The sequence below is a fragment of the Macaca fascicularis genome, chromosome 5 (assembly GCF_037993035.2).
Source record: "Macaca fascicularis isolate 582-1 chromosome 5, T2T-MFA8v1.1".
NCBI classification, from domain to species: domain Eukaryota; kingdom Metazoa; phylum Chordata; class Mammalia; order Primates; family Cercopithecidae; genus Macaca; species Macaca fascicularis.
In genome coordinates, this window is record NC_088379.1 from 87,907,300 (window position 1) to 87,921,189 (window position 13,890).

The window sequence follows — 13,890 nt, forward strand, 5'->3', positions numbered from 1 at the left end:
AGAAGTTTCTCAGAAAGCTTCTTTCTCTTTGTTATCGGAGGATATTTCCTTTGCCCCTATAGTCTTCAAAGGGATCCGAAATATCTGTTCTCAGATTCCACAGAAATAAGGCTAGCAAAGAAACCACGAAATACAGATATAACTCTGTGAGATGAATTAACAGAACACTAAGCAGTTTCTCAGAAAGCTTCTTTCCAGATTTCATCTGAGTATATTTCCTTTTTCACCATAGCCCTCTATGGGCTTCCAAATATCACTTTGCCAATTCCACAAGAACTGTCTTAGCGAAAGGCTTCTTGAGGGGAAAGCTGTAACTCTGTGAGATGATTTCACAGAACACAAATATGTTTCTCAGAAAGCTTCTTTCTCTTTGTTATTGGAGGATATTTCCTATGGCCCTATAGTCTTTAAAGGGATCCGAAGTATCTGTTCTCAGATTCCACAGAAATAAGGCTAGCAAAGAGATCCACGAAAGACAGATGTAACTCTGGGAGATGAATTAACAGAACACTAAGCAGTTTCTCAGAAAGCTTCTTTCCAGATTTCATCTGAGGATATTTCCTTTTTCACCATAGCCCTCTATGGGCTTCCAAATATCACTTTGCCAATTCCACAAAAACTGTCTTAGTGAAAGGCTTCTTAAGGGGAAAGTTGTAACTCTGTGAGATGATTTCACCGAACACAAAGAAGTTTCTCAGAAAGCTTCTTTCTCTTTCTTATTGGAGGATATTTCCTTTGGCCCTATAGTCTTCAAAGGGATCCGTAATATCTGTTCTCAGATTCCACAGAAATAAGGCTAGCAAAGAGATCCACGAAATACAAATGTAACTCTGTGTGATGAATTAACAGAACACTAAGCAGTTTCTCAGAAAGCTTGTTTCCAGATTTCATCTGAGGATATTTCCTTTTTCACCATTGCCCTCTATGGGCTTCCAAATATCACTTTGCCAACTCCACAAGAACTGTCTTAGCGAAAGGCTTTTTGAGGGGAAAGCTGTAATTCTGTGAGATGATTTCACAGAACACAAAGAAGTTTCTCAGAAAGCTTCTTTCTCTTTGTTATCGGAGGATTTTTCCTTTGGTCCTATAGTCTTCAAAGGGATCCGAAATATCTGTTCTCAGATTCCACAGAAATAAGGCTAGCAAAGAGATCCACGAAAGACAGATGTAACTCTGTGAGATGAATTAACAGAACACTAAGCAGTTTCTCAGAAAGCTTCTTTCCAGATTTCATGTGAGGCTATTTCCTTTTTCACCATAGCCCTCTATGGGCTTCCAAATATCACTTTGCCAATTCCACAAGAACTGTCTTAGCGAAAGGCTTCTTGAGGGGAAAGCTGTAACTCTGTGAGATGATTTCACAGAACACAAAGAAGTTTCTCAGAAAGCTTCTTTGTCTTTGTTGTCGGAGGATATTTCCTTTGGCCCTATAGTCTTCAAAGGGATCCGAAATATCTGTTCTCAGATTCCACAGAAATAAGGCTAGCAAAGAGATCCCCGAAATGCAGATGTAACTCTGTGAGTGGAAGTCACAGAACACTAAGCGGTTTCTCAGAAGGCTTCTTTAAAGATTTCATGTGAGGATATTTCCTTTTTCACCATAGCCCCTTATGGGCTTCCAAATATCACTTTTCCAACTCCACAAGAACTGTCTTAGCGTAAGGCTTCTTGAGGGGAAAGCTGTAACTCTGTGAGATGATTTCACAGAACAGAAAGAAGTTTCTCAGAAAGCTTCTTTCTCTTTGTTATCGGAGGATTTTTCCTTTGGCCCTATAGTCTTCAAAGGGATCCGAAATATCTGTTCTCAGATTCCACAGAAATAAGGCTAGCAAAGAGATCCACGAAATACAGATATAACTCTGTGAGTTGAATTAACAGAACACTAAACAGTTTCTCAGAAAGCTTCTTTCCAGATTTCATCTGAGGATATTTCCTTTTTCACCATAGCCCTCTATGGGCTTCCAAATATCACTTTGCCAATTCCACAAGAACTGTCTTAGCGAAAGGCTTCTTGAGGGGAAAGCTGTAACTCTGTGAGATGATTTCACAGAACACAAAGAAGTTTCTCAGAAAGCTTCTTTCTCTTTGTTTTCGAAGGATATTTCCTTTGGCCCTATAGTCTTCAAGGGATCCGAAATATCTGTTCTCAGATTCCACAGAAATAAGGCTAGCAAAGAGATCCACGAAAGACAGATGTAACTCTGTGAGGTGAATTAACAGAACACTAAGCAGTTTCTCAGAAAGCTTCTTTAAAGATTTCATCTGAGGATATTTCCTTTTTCACCATAGCCCTCTAGGGGCTTCCAAATATCACTTTGCCAATTCCACAAGAACTGTCTTAGCGAAAGGCTTCTTGAGGGGAATGCTGTAACTCTGTGAGATGATTTCACAGAACACAAAGAAGTTTCTCAGAAAGCTTCTTTCTCTTTGTTATCAGAGGATATTTCCTTTGGCCCTGTAGTCTTCAAGGGATCCGAAATATCTGTTCTCAGATTCCACAGAAATAAGGCTAGCAAAGAGATCCACGAAAGACAGATGTAACTCTGCGAGGTGAATTAACAGAACACTAAGCAGTTTCTCAGAAAGCTTCTTTCCAGATTTCATCTGAGGATATTTCCTTTTTCACCATAGCCCTCTATGGGCTTCCAAATATCACTTTGCCAATTCCACAAGAACTGTCTTAGCGAAAGGCTTCTTGAGGGGAAAGCTGTAACTCTGTGAGATGATTTCACAGAACACAAAGAAGTTTCTCAGAAAGCTTCTTTGTCTTTGTTGTCGGAGGATATTTCCTTTGGCCCTATAGTCTTCAAAGGGATCCGAAATATCTGTTCTCAGATTCCACAGAAATAAGGCTAGCAAAGAGATTCCCGAAATGCAGATGAAACTCTGTGAGTGGAAGTCACAGAACACTAAGCGGGTTCTCAGAAGGCTTCTTTAAAGATTTCATGTGAGGATATTTCCTTTTTCACCTTAGCCCCTTATGGGCTTCCTAATATCTCTTTGCCAACTCCACAAGAACTGTCTTAGCGAAAGGCTTCTTGAGTGGAAAGATGTAACTCTGTGAGATGATTTCACAGAACACAAAGAAGTTTCTCAGAAAGCTTCTTTCTCTTTGTTATCGGAGGATATTTCCTTTGCCCCTATAGTCTTCAAAGGGATCCGAAATATCTGTTCTCAGATTCCACAGAAATAAGGCTAGCAAAGAAATCCACGAAATACAGATATAACTCTGTGAGATGAATTAACAGAACACTAAGCAGTTTCTCAGAAAGCTTCTTTCCAGATTTCATCTGAGTATATTTCCTTTTTCACCATAGCCCTCTATGGGCTTCCAAATATCACTTTGCCAATTCCACAAGAACTGTCTTAGCGAAAGGCTTCTTGAGGGGAAAGCTGTAACTCTGTGAGGTGATTTCACAGAACACAAATATGTTTCTCAGAAAGCTTCTTTCTCTTTGTTATTGGAGGATATTTCCTATGGCCCTATAGTCTTTAAAGGGATCCGAAGTATCTGTTCTCAGATTCCACAGAAATAAGGCTAGCAAAGAGATCCACGAAAGACAGATGTAACTCTGGGAGATGAATTCACAGAACACTAAGCAGTTTCTCAGAAAGCTTCTTTCCAGATTTCATCTGAGGATATTTCCTTTTTCACCATAGCCCTCTATGGGCTTCCAAATATCACTTTGCCAATTCCACAAAAACTGTCTTAGTGAAAGGCTTCTTAAGGGGAAAGTTGTAACTCTGTGAGATGATTTCACAGAACACAAAGAAGTTTCTCAGAAAGCTTCTTTCACTTTGTTATCGGAGGATATTTCCTTTGGCCCTATAGTCATCAAAGGGATCCGCAATATCTGTTCTCAGATTCCACAGAAATACGGATAGCAAAGCGATCCACGAAATACAGATGTAACTCTTTGAGATGAGTTAACAGAACACTAAGCAGTTTATCAGAAAGCTTCTTTCCAGATTTCATCTGAGGATATTTCCTTTTTCACCATAGCCCTCTATGGGCTTCCAAATATCACTTTGCCAATTCCACAAGAACTGTCTTAGCGAAAGTCTTCTTGAGGGGAAAGCTGTAACTCTGTGAGATGATTTCACAGAACACAAATATGTTTCTCAGAAAGCTTCTTTCTCTTTGTTATTTGGAGGATATTTCCTATGGCCCTATAGTCTTCAAAGGGATCCGAAGCATCTGTTCTCAGATTCCACAGAAATAAGGCTAGCAAAGAGATCCACGAAAGACAGAGGTAACTCTGGGAGATGAATTAACAGAACACTAAGCAGTTTCTCAGAAAGCTTCTATCCAGATTTCATCTGAGGATATTTCCTTTTTCACCATAGCCCTCTATGGGCTTCCAAATTTCACTTTGCCAATTCCACAAGAACTGTCTTAGCGAAAGGCTTCTTGAGGGGAAAGCTGTAACTCTGTGAGATGATTTCACAGAACACAAAGAAGTTTCTCAGAAAGCTTCTTTCTCTTTGTTGTCGGAGGATATTTCCTTTGGCCCTATAGTCTTCAAAGGGATCCGAAATATCTGTTCTCAGATTCCACAGAAATAAGGCAAGCAAAGATATCCACGAAATACAGATGTAACTCTGTGAGTGGAAGTCACAGAACACTAAGCGGTTTCTCAGAAAGCTTCTTTCCAGATTTCATCTGAGGATATTTCCTTTTTCACCATAGCCCTCTATGGGCTAACAAATATCACTTTGCCAATTCCACAAGAACTCTCTTAGCGAAAGACTTCCTGAGGGGAAAGCTGTTACTCTGTGAGATGATTTCACAGAACACAAAGAAGTTTCTCAGAAAGCTTCTTTCTCTTTGTTATCGGAGGATATTTCCTTTGGCCCTATAGTCTTCAAAGGGATACGAAATATCTGTTCTCAGATTCCACAGAAAAAAGGCTAGTAAAGAGATCCACGAAATACAGATGTAACTCTGTGAGATGAATTAACAGAACACTAAGCAGTTTCTCAGAAAGCTTCTTTCCAGATTTCATCTAAGGATATTTCCTTTTTCACCATAGCCCTCTATGGGCTTCCAAATATCACTTTGCCAATTCCACAAGAACTGTCTTAGCGAAAGGCTTCTTGAGGGGAAAGTTGTAACTCTGTGAGATGATTTCACAGAACACAAAGAAGTTTCTCAGAGAGCTTCTTTCTCTTTGTTATCGGAGGATATTTCCTTTGGCCCTATAGTCTTTAAAGGGATCCGAAATATCTGTTCTCAGATTCCACAGAAATAAGGCTAGCAATGAGATCCACGAAATACAGATGTAACTCTGTGAGTGGAAATCACAGAACACTAAGCGGTTTCTCAGAAAGCTTCTTTGCAGATTTCATCTGAGGATATTTCCTTTTTCACCATAGCCCTTTATGGGCTTCCAAATATCACTTTGCAAATTCCACAAGAACTGTCTTAGCGAAAGGCTTCTTGAGGGGAAAGCTGTAACTCTGTGAGATGATTTCACAGAACACAAAGAAGTTTCTCAGAAAGCTTCTTTCTTTTTGTTATCGGAGGATTTTTCCTTTGGCCCTATAGTCTTCAAAGGGATCCGAAATATCTGTTCTCAGATTCCACAGAAATAAGGCTAGCAAAGAGATCCACGAAAGACAGATGTAACTCTGCGAGGTGAATTAACAGAACCCTAAGCAGTTTCTCAGAAAGCTTCTTTCCAGATTTCATCTGAGGATATTTCCTTTTTCACCATAGCCCTCTATGGGCTTCCAAATATCACTTTGCCAATTCCACAAGAACTGTCTTAGCGAAAGGCTTCTTGAGGGGAAAGCTGTAACTCTGTGTGATGATTTCACAGAACACAAATATGTTTCTCAGAAAGCTTCTTTCTCTTTGTTATTGGAGGATATTTCCTATGGCCCTATAGCCTTTAAAGGATTCCGAAGTATCTGTTCTCAGATTCCACAGAAATAAGGCTAGCAAAGAGATCCACGAAAGACAGATGTAACTCTGGGAGATGAATTAACAGAACACTAAGCAGTTTCTCAGAAAGCTTCTTTCCAGATTTCATCTGAGGATATTTCCTTTTTCACCATAGCCCTCTATGGGCTTCCAAATATCACTTTGCCAATTCCACAAAAACTGTCTTAGTGAAAGGCTTCTTAAGGGGAAAGTTGTAACTCTGTGAGATGATTTCACAGAACACAAAGAAGTTTCTCAGAAAGCTTCTTTCACTTTGTTATCGGAGGATATTTCCTTTGGCCCTATAGTCTTCAAAGGGATCCGAAATATCTGTTCTCAGATTCCACAGAAATAAGGCTAGCAAAGATATCCACGAAATACAGATGTAACTCTCTGAGTGGAAGTCACAGAACACTAAGCGGTTTCTCAGAAAGCTTCTTTGCAGATTTCATATGAGGATATTTCCTTTTTCACCATAGCCCTCTATGGGCTTCCAAATATCACTTTGCCAATTCCACAAGAACTGTCTTAGCGAAACGCTTCTTGAGGGAAAGCTGTAACTCTGTGAGATGATTTCACAGAACACAAAGAAGTTTCTCAGAAAGCTTCTTTGTCTTTGTTGTCGGAGGATATTTCCTTTGGCCCTATAGTCTTCAAAGGGATCCGAAATATCTGTTCTCAGATTCCACAGAAATAAGGCTAGCAAAGAGATCCCCGAAATGCAGATGTAACTCTGTGAGTGGAAGTCACAGAACACTAAGCGGTTTCTCAGAAGGCTTCTTTAAAGATTTCATGTGAGGATATTTCCTTTTTCACCATAGCCCCTTATGGGCTTCCAAATATCACTTTGCCAACTCCACAAGAACTGTCTTAGCGTAAGGCTTCTTGAGGGGAAAGCTGTAACTCTGTGAGATGATTTCACAGAACAGAAAGAAGTTTCTCAGAAAGCTTCTTTCTCTTTGTTATCGGAGGATATTTCCTTTGGCCCTATAGTCTTCAAAGGGATCCGAAATATCTGTTCTCAGATTCCACAGAAATAAGGCTAGCAAAGAGATCCACGAAATACAGATATAACTCTGTGAGTTGAATTAACAGAACACTAAACAGTTTCTCAGAAAGCTTCTTTCCAGATTTCATCTGAGGATATTTCCTTTTTCACCATAGCCCTCTATGGGCTTCCAAATATCACTTTGCCAATTCCACAAGAACTGTCTTAGCGAAAGGCTTCTTGAGGGGAAAGCTGTAACTCTGTGAGATGATTTCACAGAACACAAAGAAGTTTCTCAGAAAGCTTCTTTCTCTTTGTTTTCGAAGGATATTTCCTTTGGCCCTATAGTCTTCAAGGGATCCGAAATATCTGTTCTCAGACTCCACAGAAATAAGGCTAGCAAAGAGATCCACGAAAGACAGATGTAACTCTGTGAGGTGAATTAACAGAACACTAAGCAGTTTCTCAGAAAGCTTCTTTAAAGATTTCATCTGAGGATATTTCCTTTTTCACCATAGCCCTCTATGGGCTTCCAAATATCACTTTGCCAATTCCACAAGAACTGTCTTAGCGAAAGGCTTCTTGAGGGGAATGCTGTAACTCTGTGAGATGATTTCACAGAACACAAAGAAGTTTCTCAGAAAGCTTCTTTCTCTTTGTTATTGGAGGATATTTCCTTTGGCCCTGTAGTCTTCAAGGGATCCGAAATATCTGTTCTCAGATTCCACAGAAATAAGGCTAGCAAAGAGATCCACGAAAGACAGATGTAACTCTGCGAGGTGAATTAACAGAACACTAAGCAGTTTCTCAGAAAGCTTCTTTCCAGATTTCATCTGAGGATATTTCCTTTTTCACCATAGCCCTCTATGGGCTTCCAAATATCACTTTGCCAATTCCACAAGAACTGTCTTAGCGAAAGGCTTCTTGAGGGGAAAGCTGTAACTCTGTGAGATGATTTCACAGAACACAAAGAAGTTTCTCAGAAAGCTTCTTTGTCTTTGTTGTCGGAGGATATTTCCTTTGGCCCTATAGTCTTCAAAGGGATCCGAAATATCTGTTCTCAGATTCCACAGAAATAAGGCTAGTAAAGAGATTCCCGAAATGCAGATGAATCTCTGTGAGTGGAAGTCACAGAACACTAAGCGGTTTCTCAGAAGGCTTCTTTAAAGATTTCATGTGAGGATATTTCCTTTTTCACCTTAGCCCCTTATGGGCTTCCTAATATCTCTTTGCCAACTCCACAAGAACTGTCTTAGCGAAAGGCTTCTTGAGTGGAAAGCTGTAACTCTGTGAGATGATTTCACAGAACACAAAGAAGTTTCTCAGAAAGCTTCTTTCTCTTTGTTATCGGAGGATATTTCCTTTGCCCCTATAGTCTTCAAAGGGATCCGAAATATCTGTTCTCAGATTCCACAGAAATAAGGCTAGCAAAGAAATCCACGAAATACAGATATAACTCTGTGAGATGAATTAACAGAACACTAAGCAGTTTCTCAGAAAGCTTCTTTCCAGATTTCATCTGAGTATATTTCCTTTTTCACCATAGCCCTCTATGGGCTTCCAAATATCACTTTGCCAATTCCACAAGAACTGTCTTAGCGAAAGGCTTCTTGAGGGGAAAGCTGTAACTCTGTGAGATGATTTCACAGAACGCAAATATGTTTCTCAGAAAGCTTCTTTCTCTTTGTTATTGGAGGATATTTCCTATGGCCCTATAGTCTTTAAAGGGATCCGAAGTATCTGTTCTCAGATTCCACAGAAATAAGGCTAGCAAAGAGATCCACGAAAGACAGATGTAACTCTGGGAGATGAATTCACAGAACACTAAGCAGTTTCTCAGAAAGCTTCTTTCCAGATTTCATCTGAGGATATTTCCTTTTTCACCATAACCCTCTATGGGCTTCCAAATATCACTTTGCCAATTTCACAAAAACTGTCTTAGTGAAAGGCTTCTTAAGGGGAAAGTTGTAACTCTGTGAGATGATTTCACAGAACACAAAGAAGTTTCTCAGAAAGCTTCTTTCACTTTGTTATCGGAGGATATTTCCTTTGGCCCTATAGTCTTCAAAGGGATCCGAAATATCTGTTCTCAGATTCCACAGAAATACGGATGGCAAAGAGATCCACGAAATACAGATGTAACTCTGTGAGATGAGTTAACAGAACACTAAGCAGTTTATCAGAAAGCTTCTTTCCTGATTTCATCTGAGGATATTTCCTTTTTCACCATAGCCCTCTATGGGCTTCCAAATATCACTTTGCCAATTCCACAAGAACTGTCTTAGCGAAAGGCTTCTTGAGGGGAAAGCTGTAACTCTGTGAGATGATTTCACAGAACACAAATATGTTTCTCAGAAAGCTTCTTTCTCTTTGTTATTTGGAGGATATTTCCTATGGCCCTATAGTCTTCAAAGGGATCCGAAGCATCAGTTCTCAGATTCCACAGAAATAAGGCTAGCAAAGAGATCCACGAAAGACAGATGTAACTCTGGGAGATGAATTAACAGAACACTAAGCAGTTTCTCAGAAAGCTTCTTTCCAGATTTCATCTGAGGATATTTCCTTTTTCACCATAGCCCTCTATGGGCTTCCAAATATCACTTTGCCAATTCCACAAGAACTGTCTTAGCGAAAGGCTTCTTGAGGGGAAAGCTGTAACTCTGTGAGATGATTTCACAGAACACAAAGAAGTTTCTCAGAAAGCTTCTTTCTCTTTGTTGTCGGAGGATATTTCCTTTGGCCCTATAGTCTTCAAAGGGATCCGATATATCTGTTCTCAGTTTCCACAGAAATAAGGCTAGCAAAGATATCCACGAAATACAGATGTAACTCTGTGAGTGGAAGTCACAGAACACTAAGCGGTTTCTCAGAAAGCTTCTTTCCAGATTTCATCTGAGGATATTTCCTTTTTCACCATAGCCCTCTATGGGCTAACAAATATCACTTTGCCAATTCCACAAGAACTCTCTTAGCGAAAGACTTCCTGAGGGGAAAGCTGTTACTCTGTGAGACGATTTCACAGAACACAAAGAAGTTTCTCAGAAAGCTTCTTTCTCTTTGTTATCGGAGGATATTTCCTTTGGCCCTATAGTCTTCAAAGGGATCCGAAATATCTGTTCTCAGATTCCACAGAAAAAAGGCTAGTAAAGAGATCCACGAAATACAGATGTAACTCTGTGAGATGAATTAACAGAACACTAAGCAGTTTCTCAGAAAGCTTCTTTCCAGATTTCATCTGAGGATATTTCCTTTTTCACCATAGCCCTCTATGGGCTTCCAAATATCACTTTGCCAATTCCACAAGAACTGTCTTAGCGAAAGGCTTCTTAAGGGGAAAGCTGTAACTCTGTGAGATGATTTCACAGAACACAAAGAAGTTTCTCAGAGAGCTTCTTTCTCTTTGTTATCGGAGGATATTTCCTTTGGCCCTATAGTCTTCAAAGGGATCCGAAATATCTGTTCTCAGATTCCACAGAAATAAGGCTAGCAAAGAGATCCACGAAATACAGATGTAACTTTGTGAGTGGAAGTCACAGAACACTAAGCGGTTTCTCAGAAAGCTTCTTTCCAGATTTCATCTGAGGATATTTCCTTTTTCACCATAGCCCTCTATGGGCTTCCAAATATCACTTTGCCAATTCCACAAGAACTGTCTTAGCGAAAGGCTTCTTGAGGGGAAAGCTGTAACTCTGTGAGATGATTTCACAGAACACAAAGAAGTTTCTCAGAAAGCTTCTTTCTCTTTGTTGTCGGAGGATATTTCCTTGGCCCTATAGTCTTCAAAGGGATCCGAAATATCTGTTCTCAGATTCCACAGAAATAAGGCTAGCAAAGAGATCCACGAAATACAGATGTAACTCTGTGAGTGGAAGTCACAGAACACTAAGCGGTTTCTCAGAAAGCTTCTTTCCAGATTTCATCTGAGGATATTTCCTATTTCACCATAGCCCTCTATGGGCTTCAAAATATCACTTTGCCAATTCCACAAGAACTGTCTTAGCGAAAGGCTTCTTGAGGGGAAAGCTGTAACTCTGTGAGATGATTTCACAGAACACAAAGTAGTTTCTCAGAAAGCTTCTTTCTCTTTGTTATCGGAGGATTTTTGCTTTGGCCCTATAGTCTTGAAAGGGATCCGAAATATCTGTTCTCAGATTCCACAGAAATAAGGCTAGCAAAGAGATCCACGAAATACAGATGTAAGTCTGTGAGATGAATTAACAGAACACTAAGCAGTTTCTCAGAAAGCTTCTTTCCAGATTTCATCTGAGGATATTTCCTTTTTCACCATAGCCCTCTATGGGCTTCCAAATATCACTTTGCCAATTCCACAAGAACTGTCTTAGCGAAAGGCTTCTTGAGGGGAAAGCTGTAACTCTGTGAGATGATTTCAGAGAACACAAAGAAGTTTCTCAGAAAGCTTCTTTCTCTTTGTTATCGGAGGATATTTCCTTTGGCCCTATAGTCTTCAAAGGGATCCGAAATATCTGTTCTCAGATTCCACAGAAATAAGGCTAGCGAAGAGATCCACGAAATGCAGATGTAACTCTGTGAGATGAATTAACAGAACACTAAGTAGTTTCTCAGAAAGCTTCTTTAAAGATTTCATCTGAGGATATTTCCTTTTTCACCATAGCCCTCTATGGGCTTCCAAATATCCCTTTGCCAATTCCACAAGAACTGTCTTAGGGAAAGGCTTCTTGAGGGGAAAGCTGTAACTCTGTGAGATGATTTCACAGAACACAAAGAAGTTTCTCAGAAAGCTTCTTTCTCTTTGTTATCGGAGGTTTTTTGCTTTGGCCCTATAGTCTTCAAAGGGATCCGAAATATCTGTTCTCAGATTCCACAGAAATAAGGCTAGCAAAGAGATTCCCGAAATGCAGATGAAACTCTGTGAGTGGAAGTCTCAGAACACTAAGCGGTTTCTCAGAAAGCTTCTTTAAAGATTTCATCTGAGGATATTTCCTTTTTCACCATAGCCCTCTATGGGCTTCCAAATATCACTTTGCCAATTCCACAAGAACTGTCTTAGCGAAAGGCTTCTTGAGCGGAAGGCTGTAACTCTGTGAGATGATTTCACAGAACACAAAGAAGTTTCTCAGAAAGCTTCTTTCTCTTTGTTATCGGAGGATTTTTCCTTTGGCCCTATAGTCTTCAAAGGGATCCGAAATATCTGTTCTCAGATTCCACAGAAATAAGGCTAGCAAAGAGATCCACGAAAGACAGATGTAACTCTGTGAGATGAATTAACAGAACACTAAGCAGTTTCTCAGAAAGCTTCTTTAAATATTTCATCTGAGGATATTTCCTTTTTCACCGTAGCCCTCTATGGGCTTCCAAATATCACTTTGCCAATTCCACAAGAACTGTCTTAGCGAAAGGCTTCTTGAGGGGAAAGCTGTAACTCTGTGAGATGATTTCACAGAACACAAAGAAGTTTCTCAGGAAGCTTCTTTCTCTTTGTTATCGGAGGATATTTCCTTTGGCCCTATAGTCTTCTAAGGGATCAGAAATATCTGATCTCAGATTCCACAGAAATAAGGCTAGCAAAGAGATCCACGAAATACAGATGTAACTCTGTGAGATAAATTAACAGAAAACTAAGCAGTTTCTCAGAAAGCTTCTTTCCAGATTTCATCTGAGGATATTTCCTTTTTCACGATACCGTCTATGGGCTTCCAAAGATCACTTTGCCAATTCCACAAGAACTGTCTTAGCGAAAGGCTTCTTGAGGGGAAAGCTGTAACTCTGTGAGATGATTTCACAGAACACAAAGTGGTTTCTCAGAAAGCTTCTTTCTCTTTGTTGTCGGAGGATTTCTCCTTTGCCCTATATTCTTAAAAGGGATCCGAAATATCTGTTCTAAGATTCCACAGAAATAAGGCTAGCAAAGAGATCCACGAAATACAGATGTAACTCTGTGAGATGAATTAACAGAACACTAAGCAGTTTCTCAGAAAGCTTCTTTCCAGATTTCATCTGATGATATTTCCTTTTTCTCCATAGCCCTCTATGGGCTTCCAAATATCACTTTGCCAATTCCACAAGAACTGTCTTAGCGAAAGGCTTCTTGAGGGGAAGGTTGTAACTCTGTGAGATGATTTCACAGAACACAAAGAAGTTTCTCAGAAAGCTTCTTTCTCTTTGTTATCGGAGGATTTTTCCTTTGGCCCTATAGTCTTCAAAGGGATCCGAAATATCTGTTCTCAGATTCCACAGAAATAAGGCTAGCAAAGAGATCCACGAAATACAGATGTAACTCTGTGAGATGAATTAACAGAACACTAAGCAGTTTCTCAGAAAGCTTCTTTAAATATTTCATCTGAGGATATTTCATTTTTGACCGTAGCCCTCTATGGGCTTCCAAATATCACTTTGCCAATTCCACAAGAACTGTCTTAGCGAAAGGCTTCTTGAGGGGAAAGCTGTAACTCTGTGAGATGATTTCACAGAACACAAAGAAGTTTCTCAGGAAGCTTCTTTCTCTTTGTTATCGGAGGATATTTCCTTTGGCCCTATAGTGTTCTAAGGGATCAGAAATATCTGATCTCAGATTCCACAGAAATAAGGCTAGCAAAGAGATCCACGAAATACAGATGTAAGTCTGTGAGATGAATTAACAGAACACTAAGCAGTTTCACAGAAATCTTCTTTCCAGATTTCATCTGAGGATATTTCCTTTTTCACATTAGGCCTCTATGGGCTTCCAAATATCACTTTGCCAATTCCACAAGAAATGTCTTAGCGAAAGGCCACTTGAAGGGAAAGCTGTAACTCTGTGAGATGATTTCACAGAACACAAAGAAGTTTCTCAGAGATCTTGTTTCTCTTTGTTATCGGAGGATATTTCCTTCTGCTCTATAGTCTTCAAAGGGATCAGAAATATCTGTTCTCAGATTCCACAGAAATAAGGCTAGCAAAGAGATCCACGAAATACAGATGTAACACTTTAAGTGGAAGTCACAGAACACTAAGCGGT